Source organism: Hermetia illucens, chromosome 3 (assembly GCF_905115235.1).
Source record: "Hermetia illucens chromosome 3, iHerIll2.2.curated.20191125, whole genome shotgun sequence".
In the NCBI taxonomy this organism is placed as follows: domain Eukaryota; kingdom Metazoa; phylum Arthropoda; class Insecta; order Diptera; family Stratiomyidae; genus Hermetia; species Hermetia illucens.
In genome coordinates this window covers 127,113,401-127,135,165 of record NC_051851.1, presented here as the reverse complement: position 1 = coordinate 127,135,165, position 21,765 = coordinate 127,113,401, and the positions used below count along the sequence as shown (strand labels likewise).

The 21,765-nt window shown below is 35.8% G+C and overlaps 1 protein-coding gene across 1 annotated transcript in view; it reads right to left on the bottom strand.

The window, feature by feature from the left end:
- The window catches only part of LOC119652788, a 98,144-nt gene extending 78,925 nt beyond the window's left edge, over positions 1 to 19,219 (bottom strand). The window contains exon 1 of the mRNA XM_038057101.1: positions 18,564 to 19,219. The gene's annotated coding sequence lies outside the window, so the exon portion shown is untranslated. The remainder of the gene's footprint in view (positions 1 to 18,563) is intronic.
- Between the last annotated feature and the right edge of the window lie 2,546 nt (positions 19,220 to 21,765).

Genomic DNA, 21,765 nt, shown 5'->3' with positions numbered 1-21,765 from the left:
GAATGGTGTTGAAGGGAAAAACAGAGCTCGCGATTGAATCTGTGAAGCGTTGATTTCTAGCCGGAAGACAATTTTCGCGTTTGCATTATTTAAATTTGATGGATGGCAGTTTGTCCTAGGCTTGGTTAAAAATTTATTGGTGATTGTTGCTTGCTTTGGTGGTGCCAACTTGGTCGAAAACTGCTTTCTCCTCGATTCTCGACAGATAGGTTCTTATCCATGAATCAACGACTACTGCACAACAAACAAGGTCGCAAGGATGGGCTTCTGCTTGTTGCCAAAGAAGTCGAGTTGAAAATTAATTTCAATTCGCAATAGCTAAAAATAAAAGGCTTTGTTTAAAGATACAAAATATAAAATCCCGGGATTATTTCAATCTGGCTACCCGCATTCTGCAAAGGTTCGGCTTGTCATAGCGGTGGCTTATAGAAGTGGTTTAACATATTATGAAGAGCTTGCTGGTCGAAAGTGTTGTGGCATATATCTGGACTCAGTAAGTACTATGTTGTTTAATGTGATTATCGAACCATGTCTCCTCCGCAGAATACAAAACAGATCTCTAGGTTTTTCATTCGTTTCAATCCGCATTCACGCCGACTATTTTTTCGTCAAGCATACATATATCTATGTATGTGCTACATAGAACCTAACATAGATACACTAACATGTCACCGACCATCCACTCTGGACTCATATTCATTTCAATCAGCGAAGCATGCAGTAGATAACGTTGCAAAAAAAGATACGAAATGCGAATGCCCTTAGCCGTTAACCCGCAGAGTAGAGAACCCAGACACCAAGAGGCATTTACTATGCCTGTATCTTTCTGAAGTCATACGTGCATGGCTGTATAATGGAAAACCCTGTCGTATACTATGCCGGATTATACGACACATTAAGTAAATCGATGGCTCTGTGGTTGTTATCCGTAGCCCCATAAAATCACATACGATTTATATGTAAAAAACTTTCCTTTTTTTGTAATATTCAGGAATCAGAGAAAAAGGAAGATTCCCAGATGTGAAGAAGAATTTCAATTTCCAGGCTTTGTTTGTCACATTGGGAAAAGGAAAAGGGTCATGAAAGTGGGTTACATTGGCGTCCTGGGTGCATAAATTGGATTTTCACCAATGAATTCAACTATATTCATTTCGTTCTAGATTAGATACTTTTTGTAGAAAGTGGACACAAATGGGTGGCAATTGTTTCTGATTTGATTCTTGCCTCCAATACTAAAATGAAGTAGTCATTAGATTCAAAAAATTGTAGCAGGATGGTATTGGGTATGAAAAAGTGGCTTAAGGAAGGTTCGAAATATCAACTCATTTTGTTGTATCACTTTTATCCAAATATAGGGTAGAATATTTGGGTAACGTGATTTTCCAATATGCGAAGCCATTCAGAAATAGCAGTGTCGAATACACAAGCCGTTGAAGGGCTTGCTCGATGACTTTTAACTTCATTTTTTTTTCAAAACTATATCTTTAAATTTTGATGCCACGATATGTCAAAAATTAATCCAATGAATTTTTATGAAGCTAGGATAATTGTAATTCACTGTGCCTATTCTTTTTATAAAGTTATGAAAAATCCGGAAATTCCGAAAAATGATGTCAAAATTTTACCTTTCGATATTTTTTTAATAGTCCTAGTTCAAGGGCTAGCTTACACTATCATGCCACTGAAACAGAAACAGCTTTCTTAAGATCGGTGGATAAGGATAAGAAATGTATAGTAGAGAGGGTCTTGATCGAAATCGAAAGAGATCAGTTCGAGCTTGAGAAGAACAGGTTGTTTAACAGTAAAATCGCAGACTACTGCAGATGTTGGTTATGCACTGAGGACTCAATACGAACTGTTGATCAGAGCAGAAAGAGTAGTACACTAACTGAACTGAAGGCAACCAGAACCTACTTATCAATAGATTTAGGGTTGGAATAAAAGCTCGAAATGAACCGTATTTAGTAAAGTTGCACCTGTACACAAAACTTTAAAAAGTTGTAAAAAAAATTTTGAACATTTTTTACGGTCCCTTAAATTTTACAGACATTTTGGATTTTTTAAGCATCTTTCAAACGACAATGACCTTAAGTCTGAAATGTACAAAAGATACTCGTATATTATAAACAGCTGGAAAAATTGTACCGTTGTCACCAACTGAGCAAACTCGAAAATAAATTTAAAAAAAATATTACAATCATCTTTGCATTAGGGGCAGATACCATTTTGAGGTTTCTCATTTGTGGAAAGATTGCTTTATTCACTTTTTGCGAGGCATAAATCGATTCCGCCAAAACTTTTACATGTTAAAAACCTTAGGTTTTCTAGGTACTAAAGAAGAGTTTTTTGGCATAAAAAATAACGCAACTCTGAAATAGTTCAAGAGCAACGAATCATCAGCAAATTTAGTTAAAAAAGGCAAAAACTAGATGTTGCCCCCACGAAAAATTAGTGTCGCCTGAACTGCCCAGGGTAAAGATATAATCGTTGCTTTGATGCATGATGTTTGAAAAGGAGGGAAATTCAAAGAAAACTAAAAGGAAGGCGCTTGTGTACTACCAATTACACACTCCTTCAATTGTCCGTAATAAAAATTTTATTTGTTAGAAAAGAATTCTGATATAGTTCTTATACCACATTGTTCGGAATGATATCCCCTAAAAAGTTCAAATCAAAAAAGGTCCTATTTCTACGTAAATTAAGGCAACGAAGAACCACTGTCAGTGGGCGGCTGCCAAGAACTGAACTATTTATTTATCTCGCTATTAAATCATTATAACCTTGATGAGGTGGCGTTCTACAACAGGTGTCCTTTATGATCGACGCATCATATTGTCGAACGCCCAACTTCCCTCTATGGTCTCGAGTACTGGCTGACTATTAAAGGCAATAAATGGCGCCTCGCAGCAAGGGAAACGAATTAGTGGTATACGAATCGAGGTGATGCGCGATTAATATGGGAGGTGCCTTTGATGGTGTGGTCACGTAATTTTAACTGGGAGAAATCACGAAACGTCAAAAGATCAAGCGAAACGACGGCTTGATACGCTAGTGGTTGATTTGAAAGCCTTCTTATTCCACACGAACCAAACTTATGGCGAATACGATCAAGAAACGAAATGAATGGAACAAAGGGTAAAAAAAAAGAAAAAGGTGCTCTAATGGCTTTCAATAATAGCTGCTTTATGTAGGATAGGAGTGTAGTGGACCATGGGCTCAATTTCAATTAGAGGAGGTGCCCCACCCAGCACAAGATAAGAGGCTAATTAGATTTTAAAAGTAATACATGCGTAAATCTGGTCAATAGAATACAGTATAAATCCCACAGCCCATCACAAAGCCTCAGAAAAGCAGTAATGCATATTCATCACGTTTTCTCTAGACGTAGCGAGAGACACTCACTGGACTTAGTTTCGCACCAAAATGGACAAAATTTTTAAAAATAGAATTATTCCGCGGAACATATGAAATTGCTTTAAGTGGGCGCACGTAAAAACGGCGCGCGAGACAGCTTAGTAATCGTGAGAAATATGTAGTATGCATCGTCATGAATCTCCTGTTGATGATTATTTCAAAATATCTCTGAGCACAGGTTTCAGGATGTCAGGAGTGAATCAAATACAGCGTTTAAAGTGGTTGGTCGATTAAATGTTTGGAATGCTTAATTTTATTGGGTTATAGAAAAATAAGAAGCTAATGTTATTCTATATAAAGGCATCCCGTGTTGACAATATGAATCCTATTAAGTTATTCCATTTAGCAAGGTCATAAAAGAATTGTCTGTTCTGCATAGCTCAATTGATATTATACGGTTGATATCCTCTATATAAACAATCAATGAAAACAAATAAAACAATCAAGGAAAATCGAAAGAGAATATCTCCATTCAGCTCTCTAGGTTCGTACGAACTCCAGTGGCTGAGTCTACGTGATATGGGAGTATGCCACCGGGGGTGAAACCATTTTTATGAAACCGCACATCAATTGGCTTGGTTGAATACGATACCAACGCAGTAGAAGTGGTTGGAAAACATTGGTCCCTTAGAAGCAATCAGTGAGATATGAAGATATTCTTAGCAATTGTTGTAAATGCATTTGTGAAGAAGATGGCAGTCTTCCTTGCATTGTTGGCAAAGAATCGGTTGGGGGTAAAATGCAAGTATTCGCACCGTTAATTTTAATAAGCTTCTAATTTCTACAGAAAAATGTTAGCGAATATTTTTTGAAATTTCACATGGCACACATTCCAGCTATAAACTACCCCACAATCCACACATAATCCCTAAATCATTTAGGACTTTCTTACGACAGTTCTACTTGCACATTCCGAACATTTGTACCAGCGACGAGTTACATATTAAAATTGGTCCGGACGATATTCTGAACTCTACTCTTCCAAGCACATGCATTCATGCAGTGCTTTTTATAGAGAGCGTAATAAAATGTAAGAAACGTTGTAGGGCGCGTAAGCATAAATTTTGCCATATTACAGTAGCGTGCCTGCAAGCACCATATTACCGCATATGGCATTGTGAAGGTTAAAAACATTTTATATCCCGCGCTGGAGAGTTTTTGAAAACTACATTCAATTCTCCTAGTTTCTGCAACTAATTAATTTAACCCTTTTCTCAAATTTAATGTCTGCTTAAGTTGGTTACAGTGTAATTGATTTTGAGTTACCGCTTGAATTGTTTTTGAATACTTTGTTGGTCTCCTGGACCACAAACATATGAGGCTATAGACGTCCCGGAAAGGTTGGCTGATTTCTATATTAGTCCCCCTTTCCTCTTGCTCAGCTTTTTGGTTCCGGATTTTGTCCTACAAAACCTTCAGATTTGCTCGACAAGAATAATTTAAATATATTTTCCTTGGCAAGTTCAATAGAAGAGTGGAAGAGTTTTTGTAATAACTTTACTTGGGTTTCTCCATTCCTCTATAGTATTCAATACCAATTTTAACCTTATTTTGACGACTTTTTGGCAATGAGTGGGCAACGGTTTCTTCTTTCATTGCGTAACGGATTATCATTAATTTTAGGCAAAAGATGAAATAAGACCTCCAAATTTTCTCCCAAACTCGGACAAATGGATGGCACGAAAAGTTTTCTTGAGAACCAGCGAAAAAAAATAAAAATCCGGTTTGGCATCCAGACAAAAATGTGTTTCCAATAATTGTTTACAAAAATAATGCCATTTAAATCACAGGGGTTCACATTCGGCAGTCAATGAGGGTTTTTTTCTTCAAATCGAGAAAACCATCCTAATTCTTTACAGTTTCTCCAAAGATTCGTGGGCAATTATAAGGACGAAAGAGAAAGTTTGTTTAGTGTAATAGTCGCCTGTGATGAGGTGGCACTAATAAACTTGAAACCACAATAGTCGCAGGAACAGTTCATACCATCGTGGCCGGGGTTTCACAGATAGCTTTTTAGTTAGTCAATCGTGTCAATCGTGTAACTATTCTTGTTTTGACCGATGAAGGAAGTTCTAGGAAAGGTCAAATGTTGAATGCCGATAAGTGAGATCCCGAATTTCGTCATCAACAAATCTTTAGAGACATTTTCAGAAGCACAACTACAGCTCTTTAATAATCGACTTAACTATGCGGTCTGCAATAGTAAAATTCCAACGGAAGAAATCATCATCGACGTTGAAAGTGCCATGAGATACGAAAACGAAAAGATACGAGAACCAATAGCGAGAATAATAGAAAAACCAGCAGCAAGGAAGAGACGGAGTATGGAAGAAAGAATTGAAGATCAAACCTGTTTATTACCTCAAAGCCGATGAAGGAGACACAAACGTGATTATGAACAGAAATGATTACGACAAAACGGTTATGGAAAAGATGGAAAACAGAAACTTGCGCTAATCGAGATCAAACCCACTACTGGTCTCCATAAAACAAGTTGTAACAACGCTAAAAGAATGCTCAAACATAATAGAGAACCCTGCAGCCTCAGGATAACAAATCCGTCTCTCCCTTATATCAGATGTTCATCAAAAGCATACAAATCAAGTAATGAGATGCGTGAAATAATAGCGGCGACAAATTCTCCAACATAGAAGATAGCACAATAGCTGCAAAAATTCAACGAACTTGGGGTATCAACGGGAAAATGAACTGTAAGGAACAGGAAAGAACTGATTGCAAAACTTCGAAAAACGGAAACACTTTCGGATGAGGAAGGTATGGTTTCGTTTGACATTAACGTCCTCTTCCTTAGTATACCAGTAAAGGAAGCACTGGCATACACAGAGGAAAAACTAATTAATATCTACGAATCATTGTGGGAATAGCGAAGGAAGGTACGACAATGTATGAAGTATATAAGTGAAAGCTACTTCGAAACTATAGGGGACGTCACCATGGGTAATCCGCTATCACCACTTATGAGCGACATCTTTATGAGCCGAATAGAGGAACGTATAGAATAAGTAGGTATTTACCAAGATTCTGGGCCAGATATGTTGATAACATTTTTGCAATCGGGGAACGAAACCAGCTTCATACCATACTCAGCAAATTGAATGCGGTCCACAAGAGCATTACATTCACTATGGAAGTCGAATACAACCACCAATTACCTTTTTTGGACTTACTCAGCGTCAACAATAGAGGAAAAATCGAATTCGACTTTTACCGAAAACCATCTACACAGAGAACCATCCCAGCAACATCGCAACACTCCTTCTCACAAAAAATGGCACCGTACAACGCGATGCTCCATCGCATGCTAATCACCCCTTTATCAGAGGAACATTTGAACAATGAGAAACGGCACATTATTGAAACTCTAGCAAAGAACGAGTTCAGCAGGAAGACGATAGAAGGGATAATCACTAAAAAAATAACGAAAATGTAAAGGAATAAATTGACGACATTTTCTACACAAGCGGAACCATCTAAACAACGCCAGGTTCCTATCATCCATTCCCAAACTAGCGAAACCTAACCTGACCAATAAAATGTTGGCTACTCGTTGACGGAGTTGACAACACAGCTGTTGAACAAAACAAAGTCCAAATTGACGTAAAATATTAGCAATAGTGTGGACCTTGGTTAATGTGGCATCTAATGTTACAAGCGTATGGGAGGGGTTAGGACTGGCTTCATCGATAGGTCCGCTCTGAAGAAGTTCGATTTCTCGCAGATCCCGATCCAAACAGGCACAATCTTTCGCGATCTATTAAAGAGTCAGTGGTGAAAACGCTGAAGAAAGCCTACGCCATCATCAGCCTGCTAACAGAGGCAGTACTGAAACTGTTGGCAGCAGGGAGAGTAGGAATAGGCTAGGTTATGTGACGGTTTAGGAATCTGGTGGCACTAAAGTAATGCTTTAGATATCTTCACTTCAGTTGCATGACGAAGCTATACACTATTTCAAATGACAGGTCGAAACAATACAGGAAATAAGGAGTGAAAGGCCATATCAGCAAGGACTCTGAAGCTGACTCACATTGCTTACTGTGTAAGAAGAAGGACGGAGTGCAAAATCGGGACATTGCAGCCAGTAGCAGGTGCCCGGAATATAGAAGAGCTCTCGATGTAAATCGCAGATCAACCTCAATCACCGGCAGGCTTCGTAGGACCTATTCTAGCAAAACATCCGCGAGAAAAACATCGATGTGTTCATAATCGATTACCCATGATGAAACCACTATGGTAACATTTAGGTCAAACACCAAGGGAGGGGGGGGAGAAGCAGCTATATGGGCTTGCAAAGAACACGCCTTCCAGGAAATAATAGAGTATCCGGAGAAAGACTTCATCAGTGTGAAGGTAAAAGAAGTTCACATCCACAGCTGCTATGCTCCAAGCCTAGGCTGATAGATGGAGTAGATATTTATGAGACATACCCTACCCTAACCCTTACTACCCCCACCTTGCCAGAAATTGGTTTGAAAACTGCAGAAAAACATAACAAAGCATGTCGAATATTTAGTACTTTGATCATTGAACTATTGGCACTAGATCTTGGTTTTGGAGAAGAACTCATTTCTGGTGGCAAAGTGAAGTCAATGTCGATCCAAATATTTCCATCTTTTTTTTCATTTGTTGGGATTTTGGATTCACATAAACATTTACTATTTTATGTATTTCTTCTAATTATTAGTTTCGAGACCCTTACTATGAGTTTCCATTTTGTCTTCCACCGAATGTAGAGCCCACTACCCATTTTCTATCACGGTAGCGAAAAGTCAACTGTCTTTCTACAAACATTTATATTATAATAAGGTCCCTGAATTTTTGGCGTAAACTTGAAGTTCGTCTCCCCAACTCAGACAAACACAAAAATCAGCAAAAGTTAACAGTGTACTAGCTGAAATGGATTTATGGAATATACGCATCCCATTTTTAAGCGGTTAGATTGGTCAGTTGATTGGAACTTGATTGGAAAAAATATGCCTAATTCAATTCGTATATGGGACTAACTGCTGATGAAGTTCGAAAGCAGGCAATTGCTGAAACGAGCTGTCACTAGAAATTAAAAGGCGATCAGGCGCGATAATTTTGCGTGGATTCTGTTAAGGAAGAGCTGATCAGTAGTGGCCGCAAATTCCGAAGAGGAGGAGATCATGGAATGGAATGGAATGCTATGCAATGCTCGCCTGTTTTTTTGCTAGAAGGTAAAGAAAGTTGAAGGTTCTGGCCGAAAGGTGATAACATATCATCACAACTGGCAACACTTCTAGTAATTTTCTTTTTTTTTACTAGAAAATATAAACATAAACAATATAAGATAAATTCATTCAAAATATATGAACAATTTTTCTCAATTCATTATTTTGTTGAAATTCTAATTTTATAGAATATTCCTGAAATATCATACCTCGTTCTGAAAAATTCTATGCCAATCTAGTAAATTATAACAACAAAAGTTAATAAAGTCTCTTTTTCCAAGATCTGACAATTGGACAAGCCTAACTCTTGTGAAGACCGGAATCAAAGGCAAACGTCCTACCGTGACACTTTAACTAAAATGTTCGGTATTTGGTTCACTTCACAGAGAAAACTTAAATTAAAATTCGGGGAAACTTTTTTTCGTCCATATATGTATTTGTGCATACCAATAACGATTGCAGGAATCCATTGGCATTCGCATTCCTGCCACAAAATACTCCTCCCGTCACTTCAGTTTGGCCTATTACCATTATATCTAGATTTTAGAGCAAATGAAAGTGGATCCGTATTTTAGTGAATGAAGATAAACATCTTCAGGAGCTAAATATTATAAATTTTTGGATCAGTGGCGTTATAAAACAATCTTTCAGACGAAGGGGTTTATATTATGCAAATGCTTTGAAGGAATAGTTGCACCTCCTTTGTATACTTCCTGAAAATCGAAGTAACCCATAAATTATTCCAAATTATTCGCAGAAGAATAAGAAATTCTGGATTCTATCTTTTTTCAAAAACGAGTCCAGCAACACTCAATATGCTGAACAGCAACTTCTAGTTGACAGAACGAGCACTTGTAAGACTCCTTAATTAAAACGATGCGGAATAGCTTGAAAGGAAAACGACTCTTCCTTGCAAGTAATTTCGCGGAAGGAAGGATGCACAGCAGGATATTTATTGATGTAGCATTCTACGCTACATCGTAGACTATCAATTTCTATCCTATTAACTTCCGTGTGGGAACGACTTTTGTTTGTTTTTCTAGTCTTTACACAAAACTGAACTCTCTCCTCCCAATTAAGTGAGAATATTCCAAATATATTGTGGTAAATAAACAATTAGTGGAAAATTATGAGTGAGCTGAGAACACAAAAAAGTATCTACTTTTGGTAGATACTCAAGATGGTCTGTTAAGGATGTTTGCAGGGTTAAATTGAGGCAATTAATGCCGTAAATCATTTTTAATTACATTCAGAACACTATTTTTAATGAATACTAGTGAAACTGCCTGAATATTATACATTTGTATGCTTAAATGGGAGTAGTTACGGCTTCTGGGTGCAACCCCTACAATTAAATGAGTTTTTCCATGAAAAAGTTAGCGCAAAAGCTCTACCAAGCTATTCATACATATATCACTTCTCCTCAAAGAGTATCATTATCTAATTTGCAACTTTTGAATAATTTGGGCAATTTGTTCATCATTTCTAATAAATTAACATAATACATACTAGAGTATGTTCCCACTGAAAAAATATTTGAAAGCCAGAACGGAAAATTAACTTTGCGAAATTCCAAATTTAGTCATTTTTCTTTCGAATAGGTCGGAGAGAAAAAACAACAAAATTTGAATGCCAGTTTGAATATTAAGAAAGAGAAAATGTTTTACCGGAAAAAAATGTGACTAACTTTCTGAGAAAAAATGAATGTTGAATATATATTTTTTGTGGGTGGATATTGAATATAAAGATACGAATAAACTTAGAGAGACCGTGAAATTTATGCATACCTTGGCCTTTCCTTCCTGTTTTCTGAAACGTAAGTCGAAAATGCATTTTTGAGGTCTTAGGAGGCTGAGAGTGAGTTTCTTCTCAATCGAATATGAAGTCGGTGCAGTTAACCTCGTTCAACTAGATAAGAATCTAACAGAAGATTGGTACCATCATTTGACCATTCAATTAAATAAGTTTTTCTTAATTTGATGAATAGACTGGTTCTTTTGAAATCAAAATTGATATACTTTGCTTTAAAATATTATAATTACAAAATATAAAATCAAAATTAAAATAAATTAAAATTAATTGATTCTGACCTATAATTTATTATTTGGGTTGTCTATTTATTTGAAAGCAAATATGAATAATATTTTGGAATAAATTTCGTTATTATATGATTTTTAACAGGAAACCTGAGGAATTCTACATTTATTATTTTAGCTATTGAATTGAAGTAAATCAAATATTCACTTATAAAGAATGAATGATTGCAAGCCACTATTTTTGCTCTACGACTTGAGGTACTTTAAAAGAAAAGTTTATCGGCTGAAAAGGATGGATAACTACAAAAGTTTTAGTGAGTTCTACGATCCTGCATGTTGTTCTAATTAGGACAGAGACAATGCGTATGGATGGATATGCCGTAAAAGGTTCTTAACGAAACCCATCGAGATCGTACCGCATATACCTATAGAATCGTGAAGTGTGGCCGGTTGAGTGAGATACTGAGTGTGTCGGAATGATTATTAGCGAGTCCAAATGAGAGACTATCATGTTTATTTGAGATTGTGAGGTATGAACAAATGAGTTAGGAATTGATTGAAATGTACTGATTTTTATAAATTGATTCGTGAAACAAAAATAGTCGGTTAATTGATTATCCGTGCAAATTATAAACTATAACGCTTTGGTCAAGAGTCAAAAATGTGCAGAAACTCGTTGTAGCTCTTATGAGTATGAGCTTACTTGGGAAAAGCTGAAAATCCTGACTTCACCTTGATGCTGCTGAAAGTATCTATAGCGATTACACAATTTTAAGGTCGAGTAAACTGCCAAAAAAAACGATCTAGTTTTGGTATTTATATGTTAATTTCAACAATTCTTGCAGCGGATAATAGAGAGTCAAACACGGTAATAATATTTCATTGCCCGGCCGACTATAAAAGACAATGAACGGCGTCTTGCGGTAATGAAGACGAAGATGTTATGTTGGACTAGTGGTGTCACGCCACGTTTTGATCACATCCGAAATGAGAATATCCGCGATCATTATAGGGTTGCAAATGAAGAAACATTTTATGTTAGATTAGTAATATAAATCTAATTTTAATTAATGGTCTCATAGTTTCATGTTCGTTAAATCCCGGGATGCAACAACTTCAACAGATACAGCTTCTCAATTCAACAGGTGCTATATTCGCATGGTAGGCGGCTCCAACACCACAGGCCAAAAAACTATACGCATACAAACAATAATTAACTCTGCTCTCAATATCATCATGGCGTGAAAAATTTCGTTGAAAAATTCAGCTTTGAAATGCGAAATTTAAAGAACATATACGTAAAAATCTAAAGAACAATTTTAAGTCTAAATCATCAAAATGAATGAGCTTAACTGTGTAAAACCGCTTAAAAAGTATATCTTACAAATGAATACTGCAAAACGAAATAGTCTACTCAAGCGCAATATACTTTGGTATTGCGCACATTGATGATAGGGAAAGGTAAACTCATTTATGTAAATTGTTGTGAAATTATAGGAATAGTCATTAATAGCCCTACATTTCTGCTCATGTGTTTCATTAAGTAGTTGCTAGTTGAATGAAATAGTCAATTATCGAACGGTAAATTAGCTCCGTGTTTCCCCATACGTTGCTGGGCAGTGATGTTTAATACTAACAGCTGCTAGTGAAAAGGATTATTCTTTCTGTCAGTAGATAAAAATTATTTTTTCTTTGTATCTAATATCCACTATGTGTTCGCGTCTTTGTATGCTTCATTCTGTATTTCGTTATATGTTTAGTACCTCTACAGTAAGTTCCTCGCCTTCTTTTCATCAAATTTGTTACTTTTTTTAATTCAATTTTATTTCCATTTTTGGTTCTAATCATCATGATTTTAATGAAATTGTAATCAACTACACATTAGTTTTTTTAATTTTAAAATGCTTCATGTTTCTCTTCTAAATTTCCAGAAGTTTCTTTCAGCAAGAGATATCTCCAATCTAGATAGGGCAATAGAAGGAGACCCCAAGAGTAAAGGATTCAAAACCTTATCTTATTTCACCTAAAGCCAGGAAGGCGCATACACACTATATATTCGCGGGTAAGGTTCGCCATGGTTATTTCAGGTAATGAGAAGTTCATCCCGCTATCGGTCCTTTTATTTCGTACTATTTCAATTTTGCATTCCAACCGTTGATATAAGGTGCAGATTCGATTGCTTTCGATTATCTAGCACTAGTTCCTTACGACTTTCAAACGAAACGAGTATGGTAGATTGATTTTTTTTGTATAATGATGTTGATGACAGAAGCTGTATGGATCCAGTTCGGATTCATAAATTAGTCAGCCTAGACTCTCCCAAGATTGTATCGATGAAACTTTTGCCGAAACTCTAATAAGGCGCAGGTGCACCCACGTGGCTTCTCTTTCCCAGTTTTTACAATTACGTATATCACCCTTTCGATGGACAAAAGTTAACTAAGGATGATTTTTTGCCCAATCCGTATTAGTTACATTCCTTATAAATTCATAAATTGATGTTGAAAGTCGCCAGAGCATTATTTTCGTAAGTTCTAACGAATTGTAACTGACGAAAACTGAATATTTTCACGAAATTACAGGTATGTAGTGTTCTAAAATTAATGGGATTACGAATGGGTTAGCACTGATGAAAGGAACAAGTGGTTCCCGAAATATCGGTATTTGCAAAAATAAAAATATCAACACTAGCGAATAAGAAAAAACAAACTTTTTATTATTTCAAATAATTAATCGCTGGAAACACCACTTAATTACACTCAGATGATTTTTTTTAATTTTTTTTATTTGAAAATTTATTTTAATTGAGCTATAAATGGTAGATTTTTGTTTCATTAATTGTTAACAGCTATTTACCCTGGCAACACCCCGGTCGACATTCTAGCTAATAGTTTTAACTATGTTGGATCTAAGTCATCTTAAAATTTTTCCCACAATATAGGAATGTGCCGAATGAACTATATTCAATTTTATTCGACTTTCGCTCAAACTTTAGTTCTCGGATACGGATGGCAGAATCTTAATGAAAGTGCGATTATGTTGATTCGAACTTTTGAATTGCGCTGTCGCTGTGTTACTTGTTAGTAATAATGGAATATTAAGGAATTAGGAGAATCTTTCCATGTAAGTGTAGCAGTTAGGTTATTTTGAAGTGACAATGAAAGATTGTGATCCTGTGGAATTTTTGAAGAACTGTAGAATAAATAATAATAAAATTAATGTACTTTCAAGAAGAATTTGGGAACAACACTAATTTCAAAACAAAACATTGCCATCCATAGACGTTAGTGAAAACTTACGCACATCTTAAGTCCGTATAGTTAAGGCTGCAACAGGTCAAGTTTTGACAGCAAATTTAACCATCTGAAGGCAAAAGAACAACTTTGCAGGTGTCTTGAGTCCAACATAGTTAAGGTTAATGCGTTCGCAGCGGAAAAGTTGTCACGGGAAATTTGGAGCAAAACCACCAATAAGGAGTATATACATATCATTTCTATATCAATAAGCATTTTCGGAGTAATTCTCAGGAGTTTCCAATAACTATTGTCAATATTTATTGTAAGGATTTCAGGTGAGCTCAACTAATAACTAAATAGGCAGATTGCAAAAGCTATATTTTGTATAAATAGCAACTTTATTACGACCGGGTATAAGCCACAAGCACGATTTGATTTGGAGAATAGATAACTTGATGAAGCTTACAATGAAGGAAAAGTTGTTCTACTCTGAAAGATCAAATAGTTAATTTGTCATTAGATGTGCAGTCTAATGTTCATATCGGTCCTATCATTTTTAGCTGAATCTGGGGAGAGGTATTTATTGGAAACCAACGACACATCTGGGAAACCTCATCGAGTTGATTATCCGACAGAATGAGTAGAAATTTAGTAATGAAACTTTATTTAGAAATAACGCATTAACCATGGCAAAAATGCGATTGTACATAAAAACTGATAATGAGAATGACGACGGTTGAAAAGGTTGAAGAGGATTTGGATATTAAAGAGGGGCGAGAGCATATTCTGCAAATTATCGTAAAATATAAATACTAAGTAAGGTGAAAGATCCAATCAGATTTCCTCAAAATATATTTGTCAGAATAGCAAAAAACTTTAAAGGTATATATAGGTAACATGAACAGGATGATGAAGAAGTTAGCCTAATATTTATTAAAAGGCTACATGTCAATTGTGATAAATAGGGCTACTGCCTTTGATAATTACCACACACTGGCTTTAATAATTAAATTTAAGCCGATTCATTTAAACAAGTAATGTTTTCAAGGGAAAACAATGAAAATATAAAATTATTACAATGGTAGGAATCATAGTTAATCAACATAGATGAGTATCGTCAGCTAACGTGGTTGTTGTTTATAGCCATGGCTTCTTCTGCGTCTTTCCACGTTTGATCTGGTCGAATCTAATTGTCAAAGCATAGTGAAGAAGTGGTGTATTTTCCTAAATATTTTAGTAAATAATTCTTGTTAATTGATTTTCTTATTCATTTGTAGCTTGGTATAATAACATTGTTTCTAATAATAAAAAAAGTTGGACACCAGGAAAATTATTTTTATTTATAGTAGTTGCTTAGAATCTCATGAGGACGATATGTAACGCTTTGAATGACTTCTAGAGGAGCAACTGCCATGAAATGGTGTAACAAGTTGATGGGATCAATAATTTTGAACCTCAAAAATATAGTAATTGACAGCCTAATAAGTTTGTGACAATGTTTGATTTAAAGAGTTCTGAAGAGCTATGGTATAGAATGGTATAGGGCTTTTAGTTAGAAGATGTACCAGGACAGTGTCTAAAATGTTTGAACTGTTTGAAATTTTGTATTCATAACCAAACAATTTTTAATCCCACTGAATTATCAGGTAGATCTAGACATCAAGGCTTATCGGAATTTTTATTATTATGGTCTTGCTCCATATTTGTGCTTTTTTCCGTTTGGATTTGGATTTGACCTTTTGATTTAAAGCCTTTCCAACTTCTTTTCGTAACTCTGTGTGCCCTTAATTGAATAGGAAAAAGGTGGTGCATATTGCAGCATCTCTAAAACGCTTGAATATTTATCGCCCATAGTACAACTCTTAAAACCTGATTACAACACTTTTAACCAAAAAAAAATAGCAAATTTTATATTTACAATGTTGTTATTGCTTTACAATTATGGCTATTTGCACTTTACTGTGGTGTGGATTATAGGGTATTATAGCATTGACACGCTAAACTCTCATAATGAAGGTTAATTTGATTGAAATGGTAACATGGCAGTATTTTCAGTAAAAGGCGTAAAATCTTAATTTTGGGAGTGGTTAATGCGTTATAATTGGCGATAATGGCAGTTTTTAGGACCGTGAATCTGAAGGTATTCAACAAAAGCTTAAGTTTTGATCCCCGTGAACAAAATCGAAAAGCTGATTATATATCATCGGCTCCTAGGATGGAGACTAATGTGCTAATGTAGCAATTAAAAATTTATCTAATGCTTCCATAGCTTATATGTATATATAGCTCCTTGCGATTTAGGGGGATTCAATTTGAAGTCACTTTTATTGACGATGCAGACAGATGCTCAGTTTGTGGGAATATATTATAAATGTGGAGGATAATTCATATGCAGTTAGGTGCAAAGTGCATCAATATTGCCTCTTTCGATGTTTTCTCTTTTTTATTGAAATGAAGTCAATCAGGCAATTTTGTAGACTATATTTAAATTAGATATGGATAAATTAAAATAGAGATGAATAAAAACCACTTATAGAAAAAAAGGGTCTATTTTTCTAAATTCCGTGTTCAATCGTGCTTTTATTCAGGCCGTAGCATATTATACATAGTTAGATTTAACTAGTTTATATCATGGGTCTACCTCGAAAAGTGGGCCATGATTTAGTTACAATGGGCTTTGCCAATATATTTTATATATATTTATATATCGGTGCATTTATCATCCGCTGAGCAAAACTGAAGCATACAGCTTCTACGAGCAGTGGAGAAACTCGATTTTTCATACATCTTCGAAACTTTAAATGGTCTTTTTCAAAATTGTAAATTTGGTTCTGGCGACAAGCTGATGAAAAAAAAGTATAAAGCCATTTACTTTACTTTCCTAGAAAATACATCCACTATCCTCCATTTTTTGGGGACCAGGTGCATTATAATTGCAAAAACAGAAAAGGAACTCAAATTATTATAGTAACAGAATCATTTAGACATTTGACTCTACCTTCGGCACTCACTCAAGTTTTGTAATTCTCTCTCTAAGAGTGGGTAATGCCTTGTTTTCCATTCGAGAAAGGGAGCTTAATGGTAGCGAATACTCATTGTTTAAAGTCTCGAAAATTGAAAACTTTTTTATCAGCACAAGGTTCATTTCTACCTAATTTCAAAAAATATCTGGAGGAGTAAAGTTTTGAAAGAAGAAGAAAGAAACTAAGCTTGGAGCGAAATTTGTTGAATGTCACAATCAAATCTTTCCTTTTATGGTCGATATCTCCACCTACATTTCTAATTCAAAGCCTTATTTATTTCACAGAACGGTACTTGTTAGTGGCGTGAATTTGAGATGCGGAACTTTTTAATATATTATATATTTTATATTTTTCGATATAGTAATATTGTGTTATTTATTTTATTTCAAGACAGCACAATATGCGAAGTATTTTGAAGCCTAGATTTTATATAGAGACATCTCTACGACTTTTATTTATATTTTTGTGTTGAGTAATTTCTGAGAATGGGTCCTGTAGTATTTTAAATTTATGGTTTTTGACCCTTCAGTCCCCTATTTGACAACCTATGCTAAATCCGAAAATCCTTTTGAAACCGCTAATTTTGAGCATTGAGCTCCCTTTGAATTCAGCACAAAATCATTTTCATCAAATCGTGTTCACATGATCTTCGTATTCACTAAAACAATATTACTTCCTTTGTCTTCTTTCGAATAAGAAACGGCCAATTTTGAGCTGCAAAGTATCTTTTCAACCACTTTTGAGATTAGAGGAATTCTTTGCTGAAAATTAGGTCGTCTTGCTACCTCTTCGTGATACATATCAAATACTACTAATACGTCCTTGATTGAATTGGATACTTTATATAATCTTAGAAGAAATACTCTAAGAGTAGATTATATACTAATTTCCAAAATAGACTCTTCGTAAAGTTCCACTAAGAATTATCATAGATGGTCTGTTTCCCTTTCTCTTCGAAGTAAAACTCTTTCAGAATCGTCCATATGACGATTTACTTTCGAACTGTAGACCAAATAAAATCACAATAAGGCTTGATTGGAGCCTTTTGGGACTGTATTATTTGAGTAGTTAAACATGTAGTCCATAGTCTTAACGAAACTGTATAACCGTCTCATACGTTGAAAGGTTTGGCATGAAACTAATCCCTTTGAAATGAAGTAAAGTAATCTGTCATTAGAACAGATCACAGAAATGGATTTAAAGAATCCCGATATACACCGATTCATAAATATAGTACATTTACGAATCTATACAAACGACGATACTTTCCTGGCCATCCGTATATCCTGGATACCTACCCAAGGCAGTTACACATTTGTCTCGTGCTTCGACCTATTCAATCCTTTGATAATTTTCGCCGAACATTAAATCTGCTTTGGAATTCGGATGAAGAACTAAAGAACACCTGAACAAAGGATGAAATCCTTCCTTCTTTTATAAAAGAAAACGACTGCTATTGTCCGATACATAATATATCTACCGACTAACTCCAGAATTATCATCCCTACCTTCAAGTAGAATCCGAACGAACTCTTTCCCGCCAAAGCATTCCCACTGATTCTTGCTTCCGAATCATAAGAACCCACAATTACCTTAAGTACAAAACAAGCAATCTGAAAAAGCATTTTACATTGAAAAACCTACCTTTCCAGTATACCCGGTATTTCGTCAATTTAATCCAAACAAATTAAAGATCAGTAATCCACTTGAATACTCCGTGTGCTGTGAGCCGATAATCCGTCTGAATAAGTGCACACACTCAAATAATGAATTTTTTACTTCACTGAATAGAACACATAAAATTCCTCACTTTACTTCACTGCCTCGGTGCATGGAATCATAGGAATTAATTGAATCATAAGATATACATAGACATCACAAAACATATTCGTCACCATTGACTCTTGGAAATTCCATTTATTCGTTATATTCTCCGCTACTACAACAATTAACTCTGGGCTTCATGCAATGGCAAGCAGCATAATCCTCTTAGCGATAGTGATAATTAATAGTACGTTCTTTGCAACAAAATAGATTCTAATGACACAGGCACGAATTGTGTCTGCTACCGATTGTGAAGAAGTGGATAATCCGCAACAGAGGGTACTTGTATTTTTCACGCCTGCAGAGTATATGGACAACACTGGGACCGGCTTATGAACTCGACACTTTGAGCTAGTACACGCGTCTATAGTGAGGTCTTCGTCAGCGGTACGTTCTCCAACCGTCTTTCGTTCACCGCGTCATGACTGAAACTAGCCTGGCCAGAGCGGACGTAAACGTACTCCGCCTCCCATTCCAAAGCGGAATCAGCCTCACACCAGCGCAACAACAACAAGAATAACAATCCATAAACCAGTCCCTGGCTCATTGGCATCAGACACGGCATGCATGCACATATGCTAGGGCCGAGCCGAGATCAAGCCACCCTCGGTATGTGATCCGTGACGTCTCAATCGGCGTCATAGCCTGCACCTTATCTTGCATTCCTAATCTAAGCCTGATTTACAATGCCGAATTTCTCAACAGGTTGTAGATGCTTTATCGTGGTTGGTGTTTTCTGGGAACGTTATGGAAATATGCAAAAATATTGACTTTTCTGTCCTGTATCATAAAAGACGCCAACATATTTCAGCTTATGTAAATGACGGTCATTAATGGGAAAAATTTATTTAATTGAAATTAAATTGATAGAGTAGCGTACTTCGCTGGATGATAGGCGGTTGACGTGGGCCTATAAATAAGGTCGAAATCACAATTTTGAAAGGCTTGCAGAGAACGTGGTTGTAATTACTATCTCTGATTGTGTAATAGATATGTGTGAGAAAATATCGCTTGATTATCCAAGGCTGCTGTAAATATCTTAATAATCTTAAGAACGGAGGGATTAATTGGTGACAATGGAAGATTCGGGTCTCCTAAAAGCAAGCTTGACTCAAAGCCTGTTAGCTCCTAAAGGGGACGCTAGTTTAACTTTAGTTAGTTTAGTTAAGTGAAGAATAATACATCTGAGTTGGTGGGTTTTCAACTAGAAGCGTAACGAAAATGATCGATAGAGAAAAAATCCAAGATTTTTAAATAAATTTAAATAGTCGGAAAAATATCGTCCTGTGTCTAATGCCCATAGTTAGGACTCAGAAGGTTTAAATAGATCATATTAAGTTAAAAAGGAAAGGTACGCAACACTTTTAAATTGTAGCGCCCAACGTGGGTGGTAAATTCTTCCTCGTTAAGGGAGGAAACCACATTAGAAGTTTTATTATACTTTTACGTACTGTAGCGACTTCAATTTTTATCTGAAGCCAAAAATCTTCTAATTTTACATTCGGCTAAAAATAATCAAAATCGAAAATTTGGCGGGGGTTTAAAAAAAAATATATCACAAAAAAATTGTTTGAAAAATCTCCTTTCGGATCTGGAGATATTTATAACTCTTAATTAGGAACAAAATACAGTTACAACAATTACAAATGCACTGGAATAAGGTACATATATATTGTTTATATAACCCTAGATTTCGTAAGGTCATAAAGCGACTACCTCCTAATTAGTAGTAATCGCTCAGTTCTACACCAATAGAATCTAAAGGATCATTAATTCAGGCCTATTTTAGTTAATGTGTTCTCTTTAGCGAAAATCCGTAGCTTGACACACTACTGATCTAATGCAACATCTTCTTTTCTATTACAGCAAGCCACTGTTCATTGGCTTTGGTAGCTGACCAATACTTCGAATCGTAGAGAGAAAAAGGGCCAAAAACACTGTCATAGATCCCCGAGATATTGTACGTTTAGGTGAAATTCGATAAAAATTAAATTTACAGATTCATACCTGGGTTTATTAGTTTCACCGTATTGTATTGAATACCGTTAATTGTAAATAAGAAGTCAGCGTACTGGAAGGTGGATGCTCGGGTATAAAGGTTCTGTATTAATCTTATGTGAGGAATATTCTATTCACGTTTTCTATCCGAACATACGTAAAAATTCAAAATAATCCTTCCTAAATTTCTAAACTTCTATATTAAAAGCATAAATGTTGTGTTCGTCCTAAATGAACCAACATTGTCTACTACCGTATACTGATGCATACATACATATGTATACATCTTAATTAATTTTAGTTATCGGAATATTTCCGATTTACTCCATGTATACTTTATATGATGATGAAGTGTATGTCCACAACGAAAAAAAGCTATCTTTCTGGATGTGAACCGTATAAGGCGGAAGCAGAAGGGCTACTTACTGTTTAAATTTAAACCAGCGAAAAAGTTAAAAGACCTGCAGAAGAAAACTGAGCCGTGACTAGGGGAAGCAGAAGCAAAGCTAGGTAGAAATTTTGCAGTCATCGATTTAACGACTTAGACGAGATTACTACGAAGGAAGGAATTTGCCAAGCAATTCAGGAGACAAATATTATAAGGATAAGGAAGGCATATGGCCCTAACTTGCTTGCTGAAATAGTGACGAACCTTTTTCTAGAAAATGTAAGTACCGCTGACATTCTCACTGTGGAGACACATCGCCGATGTTTCCACGGTAAGGGAAGAGGGCGAAAATAAAGCGCATGCCTTGGGTAGCATTCCCAACAATGCTCATAAGGCAGCAGTCAAAATACCGTCAGAACGGAACATTTCCCATATAGTGGAAAAAGCAGAAACTATTACTAATTTCGAAACAAATTTCTGGTGAAACTTTGTCGTACATGCCAGCATGCTTTCTTAATAATACTGGCGAACTAATCAAATGAGTAATCCATACTATATTACTTCTAATGGTGGAAAAGAAGGCGGTTTTTCTGAGTTCGGATTTCGAAAGAGGAAGTCTTCGACTAACATGCTAAA